The 7,144-nt window shown below is 33.5% G+C and overlaps 1 protein-coding gene across 3 annotated transcripts in view; it reads left to right on the forward strand.

Annotated features, from left to right (window-relative positions):
- The first annotated feature begins 411 nt into the window (after nucleotides 1–411).
- LOC113820071 (protein BTG4) overlaps nucleotides 412–7,144 on the forward strand; it is a 28,127-nt gene continuing 21,394 nt past the window's right edge. Inside the window, exon 1 of one of the 3 annotated variants that reach the window (XM_027372326.2) lies at nucleotides 412–556. The gene's annotated coding sequence lies outside the window, so the exon portion shown is untranslated. Of the gene's footprint in view, nucleotides 617–712; nucleotides 862–7,144 lie in introns of those variants that run through there. The other 2 variants (XM_070126875.1, XM_070126876.1) reach the window with 2 other exon arrangements.

The following is a 7,144-nucleotide window of genomic DNA, read 5'->3' on the forward strand; positions in this document are numbered from 1 at the left end:
ATGGCCGCACATCTGAATGTAAATGTATGTGCTCAGGAAGAATCAGCTGTCACACTTGCCAAAACTCGCAACAAGTACAACGCAGAAAAATAGCAATTATGGATAGTACCGAGTGCGTACGTGATTGTTTGTCGCTCATAGTTTATTCCACCCATATCTAATCTGACCGACATGCCAATCTATTAGGTATTATAGTCTCTTTGGCCAAAGGAAGGTGCGTGGAAATTCATAATTACTGCTACTCTCCCCTACAATCATCTGCTGGGCGCCCGAGGGCTCGTGCGTGCGTGTTTTGATCCCAGTACGTGCACATGCACACGCGCGACCTTGCCACATCTCCCTCTGGGGTCCGTTATCGCCAGGCGCAAATCCTCACGTCCGCCGTCGATGTGGCACCACCGTAGAAAGAATGCTAAGCCGAGGAGGGATCTTAGAAGTGCGCTGATTGGTTGTGGGAGTTGTGTCAAGGCACGTGATTGGTCGGTCGCCGTCCCCGCGCTATTATACCTGCTAGCAGATGTAATCAGGGACGAGGAAAGTAGGGATGAACTTACTGGTAAGATTATTTCCAACTTTTGAACTCGTAGTGTGGATATACTGCAGGAAAAATTGCTGGGTACGGTTTTAAAAGTGTCAGAGAATTACCAAAGAGTAGAAATAATGTGCAAGTAGTTAACACGAGGAAGAAAAGCAGTGAAATCTGTGCGTGAAGGTCTTCGTTCGCCTGTGCTCACTAGCCCAACACGAGGTGGCACATTGTAAACAAGTCTTTGTGGGACTTCCCGCTTTGTAATGCGCAACTCCCTTTTCTTTCTATCATCCAGCCGTTTCCATTGAGTACTGCAACGGAAAACATGCAGAGTAAGTCGTATGGTTTGCATTACGGGCGAGCAACAGAGGATTAAGGACCGTGCCAAGTCGGGTGTGGGCAAGTGACCGTGTTGCGAGAGGGCTCGTGGTATTTCCGTTTTTAAAATCGTAGTGTAACGTAGACGCGTGTGTGGATCTGGTGGAAGAGGCACAACTTCGTGGAAAGTAAATGGAAACCTGTATTAAAACCGTTAGGATTAGTGTGATGGGGGGAACGGCCTGCAAAGAAAATACGACAGTGAAGGTGCAGTTATCAGGTCCGTATTATTCTCACGGATTTTGACTGGAGGTGTTCAAGACGAGTGTAAATCGGAGGATTTTATGTGGATGGAAGATCATGCTCTGATGATGATAAGAAAGTTTGGTCCGTATTTGTCGTATTTCTCAGACCAAGTATTTTTATCATTGAAGATTCATCAGTGATTTAATTTCCAGTGTAATGTAATAACAAGAAAAAATATATGGCCAGTGTATTCAACATTTGAATTTAGTTTCACAGAATTTGAGTGGAAAGAAGGCAGCATTAGGGGAAAGAGGGGTAAGCAGCAGCTCTTCAAATAAAATATCATTGATTGGATATCTGCACTATTGTTCCCTAGTTATTGCTTCTAGTGTACCTAATTTGAAAACTTTCCCCAATTTATAAAGTAAAGATAATACTTGAAGAGACCTCTGTGACTCAAGTGATCACCATGGCCCAGGTACACTCAGTGCTCCAGCAAATGCTGTGAACATCCAACAAATGCTGGCAAGATAGTGCCTGTAGATCCCCAGGCAGTTCATCAAGAGAAATCCAAGCTCATTGTCTTGTGAGAATGTTTGTGATGCTTGTTTGTCTTTGATGGAAAGCTGAAAAGTGCGAGGTGGTCACTTGATGATGATATGAATTTGTGTTTGCAGTTCTTGTGTTCAGTAAACAGTATAAGAATTAGAAAAAAAGTAAAAGCTACAAAACCACCAATTTTATGCTGTGTTTGGAACTCCTCGTCTTGCTCGTCCAGATAACATGTCCAGGACCAGCAGGACAAGGAGGCCGCGTTTGGAACCTACAAGACCCTTTCTGCCCAGAATGCAACCGGTTTGAATGTAAACATTCACTTTTTTATCATACTGATGTCTTTATTTTACATGCTGCGTAGTTCTGAATGCAGCATTAGTATGCATACTTTTGTATTTACACAGGAGATCTAAGATTCTATTCTCTTGAGTGCTCTCATTCTAGTAAGAACAACCTTTTACTGGAGAAACACTTTCTAAAGAGAACTTTAAATCGCACCAGAAGTATGAACGTTAGATTTATGAATACGTGGAGTGAATGAATAAAGAATTGTAGATATATATACATGCTCAGTTTACTTTGACTTTATTTGTTTTACTTTGTTTACAATAGATGGTACCAACGAATCCTTAAGTCTAACAAACCTTACCTGTTTAGTTTAGTTTTATCAGTTTGTCAATACTAATTGTATTATTAATGATAAGATGATAATCACAATGGCAGTTAGGATAATGATAAGAGTAAAGTTGATATTTTTATTTAAAGAAAGGAAATTCAAGGGATAGGTTGGGTTAATCATGTGTGGTCAAGTAGGCCTACTAAGTACGACCTTAGTAAGTAAGTACTTCTGAAACTGTGTAAACAAATTTCTAAAGAGAAAAAAGTGAACAAGGGTTAATCAACAATATATTTATTGCATTTGCTTGAGCTGTACTAGTCTGGTCATGCTCAAATTGGCAAATTTTATTTATTATTTATTTCTAGTTGTAGGAGGCCAGTTTTACCTTTTGCATAATGTGTTGAAATTCAGATATAGGACTACATTTTATAAATGTTTTATTTCTGCTCCCAACATAGCCCTTATCTCTTATGTATGATTGGATGATATCAGATGATAAGCCACATATGTGTAAATATGTATAGATATATATGTATAAGTATATATAGATATATACATACAAGTGTGTATATGAAAAAATATATATAGATATGATGATGCAAGTATATGTATACATGTGTATGTGTTTATAGATGTATGTATATGTATACGTGTGTATGTGTTTATAGATGTATGTATATGTATACATGTGTATGTATATATAGATATGTATATGTATACATGTGTGTATGTATATATAGATATGTATATGTATACATGTGTGTATGTATATATAGATGTATGTATATGTATACATGTGTGTATGTATATATAGATGTATGTATATGTATACATGTGTGTATGTATATATAGATGTATGTATATGTATACATGTGTGTATGTATATATAGATGTATGTATATGTATACATGTGTGTATGTATATATAGATGCATGTATATGTATACATGTGTGTATATATATAGATGCATGTATATGTATACATGTGTGTATGTATATATAGATGCATGTATATGCATACATGTGTATGTATATATAGATACATGTATATGTATACATGTGTGTATGTATATAAAGATGCATGTATATGTATACATGTGTGTATGTATATATAGCTGTATATATATGAATACATGTGTATGTATGTATAGCTGTGTATATGTATATATAGCTGTGTGTATATGTATATATAGCTGTGTATATGTATATATAGCTGTATGTATATGTATATATAGCTGTATGTATATGTATATATAGCTGTATGTATATGTATATATAGCTGTATGTGTATGTATATATAGCTGTATGTGTATGTATATATAGCTGTATGTGTATGTATATATAGCTGTATGTGTATGTATATATAGCTGTATGTGTATGTATATATAGCTGTATGTGTATGTATATATAGCTGTATGTGTATGTATATATAGCTGTATGTGTATGTATATATAGCTGTATGTGTATGTATATATAGCTGTATGTGTATGTATATATAGCTGTATGTGTATGTATATATAGCTGTATGTATATGTATATATAGCTGTATGTATATGTATATATAGCTGTATGTATATGTATATATAGCTGTATGTATATGTATATATAGCTGTATGTATATGTATATATAGCTGTATGTATATGTATATATAGCTGTATGTATATGTATATATAGCTGTATGTATATGTATATATAGCTGTATGTATATGTATATATAGCTGTATGTATATGTATACATGTGTATATGTATATGTATACATGTGTATATGTATATGTATACATGTGTATATGTATATATAGCTGTATGTATATGTATATATAGCTGTATGTATATGTATATATAGCTGTGTGTATATGTATACATGTGTATATGTATATATAGCTGTGCGTATATGTATACATGTATGTGTATATATAGCTGTGTGTATATGTATACATGTCTGTATGTATATATAGCTGTGTGTATATGTATACATGTCTGTATGTATATATAGCTGTGTGTATATGTATACATGTCTGTATGTATATATAGCTGTGTGTATATGTATACATGTCTGTATGTATATGTATACATGTGTGTATGTATATGTATACATGTGTGTATGTATATGTATACATGTGTGTATGTATATGTATACATGTGTGTATGTATATGTATACATGTGTGTATGTATATGTATACATGTGTGTATGTATATGTATACATGTGTGTATGATATGTATACATGTGTGTATGTATATGTATACATGTGTGTATGTATATGTATACATGTGTGTGTATGTATATGTATACATGTGTGTGTATGTATATGTATACATGTGTGTATGTATATGTATACATGTGTGTGTATGTATATGTATACATGTGTGTGTATGTATATGTATACATGTGTGTATGTATATGTATACATGTGTGTATGTATATGTATACATGTGTGTATGTATATGTATACATGTGTGTATGTATATGTATACATGTGTGTATGTATATGTATACATGTGTGTATGTATATGTATACATGTGTGTATGTATATGTATACATGTGTGTATGTATATGTATACATGTGTGTATGTATATGTATACATGTGTGTATGTATATGTATACATGTGTGTATGTATATGTATACATGTGTGTATGTATATGTATACATGTGTGTATGTATATGTATACATGTGTGTATGTATATGTATACATGTGTGTATGTATATGTATACGTGTGTGTATGTATATGTATACGTGTGTGTATGTATATGTATATGGGTGTATGTATGTGTATACATGTGTGTGTGTATGTATGTGTATACATGTGCGTGTATGTATGTGTATACATGTGCGTGTATGTATGTGTATACATGTGCGTGTATGTGTATACATGTGTGTATGTATGTGTATACATGTGTGTATGTATGTGTATACATGTGTGTATGTATGTGTATACATGTGTGTATGTATGTGTATACATGTGTGTATGTATGTGTATACATGTGTGTATGTATGTGTATACATGTGTGTATGTATGTATGTGTATACATGTGTGTATGTATGTATGTGTATACATGTGTGTATGTATGTATGTGTATACATGTGTGTATGTATGTATGTGTATACATGTGTGTATGTATGTATGTGTATACATGTGTGTATGTATGTATGTGTATACATGTGTGTATGTATGTATGTGTATACATGTGTGTATGTATGTATGTGTATACATGTGTGTATGTATGTATGTATGTGTATACATGTGTGTATGTATGTATGTATGTGTATACATGTGTGTATGTATGTATGTATGTGTATACATGTGTGTATGTATGTATGTATGTGTATACATGTGTGTATGTATGTATGTATGTGTATACATGTGTGTATGTATGTATGTGTGTGTATACATGTGTGTATGTATGTATGTGTGTATACATGTGTGTATGTATGTATGTGTGTGTATACATGTGTGTATGTATGTATGTGTGTGTATACATGTGTGTATGTATGTATGTGTGTGTATACATGTGTGTATGTATGTATGTGTGTGTATACATGTGTGTATGTATGTATGTGTGTGTATACATGTGTGTATGTATGTATGTGTGTGTATACATGTGTGTATGTATGTATGTGTGTGTATACATGTGTGTATGTATGTATGTGTGTGTATACATGTGTGTATGTATGTATGTGTGTGTATACATGTGTGTATGTATGTATGTGTGTGTATACATGTGTGTATGTATGTATGTGTGTGTATACATGTGTGTATGTATGTATGTGTGTGTATACATGTGTGTATGTATGTATGTGTGTGTATACATGTGTGTATGTATGTATGTGTGTGTATACATGTGTGTATGTATGTATGTGTGTGTATACATGTGTGTATGTATGTATGTGTGTGTATACATGTGTGTATGTATGTATGTGTGTGTATACATGTGTGTATGTATGTATGTGTGTGTATACATGTGTGTATGTATGTATGTGTGTGTATACATGTGTGTATGTATGTATGTGTGTGTATACATGTGTGTATGTATGTATGTGTGTGTATACATGTGTGTATGTATGTATGTGTGTGTATACATGTGTGTATGTATGTATGTGTGTGTATACATGTGTGTATGTATGTATGTGTGTGTATACATGTGTGTATGTATGTATGTGTGTGTATACATGTGTGTATGTATGTATGTGTGTGTATACATGTGTGTATGTATGTATGTGTGTGTATACATGTGTGTATGTATGTATGTGTGTGTATACATGTGTGTATGTATGTATGTGTGTGTATACATGTGTGTATGTATGTATGTGTGTGTATACATGTGTGTATGTATGTATGTGTGTGTATACATGTGTGTATGTATGTATGTGTGTGTATACATGTGTGTATGTATGTATGTGTGTGTATACATGTGTGTATGTATGTATGTGTGTGTATACATGTGTGTATGTATGTATGTGTGTGTATACATGTGTGTATGTATGTATGTGTGTGTATACATGTGTGTATGTATGTATGTGTGTGTATACATGTGTGTATGTATGTATGTGTGTGTATACATGTGTGTATGTATGTATGTGTGTGTATACATGTGTGTATGTATGTATGTGTGTGTATACATGTGTGTATGTATGTATGTGTGTGTATACATGTGTGTATGTATGTATGTGTGTGTATACATGTGTGTATGTATGTATGTGTGTGTATACATGTGTGTATGTATGTATGTGTGTGTATACATGTGTGTATGTATGTATGTGTGTGTATACATGTGTGTATGTATGTATGTGTGTGTATACATGTGTGTATGTATGTATGTGTGTGTATACATGTGTGTATGTATGTATGTGTGTGTATACATGTGTGTATGTAT

The sequence above is a fragment of the Penaeus vannamei genome, chromosome 11 (assembly GCF_042767895.1).
Source record: "Penaeus vannamei isolate JL-2024 chromosome 11, ASM4276789v1, whole genome shotgun sequence".
In the NCBI taxonomy this organism is placed as follows: Eukaryota; Metazoa; Arthropoda; class Malacostraca; order Decapoda; family Penaeidae; genus Penaeus; species Penaeus vannamei.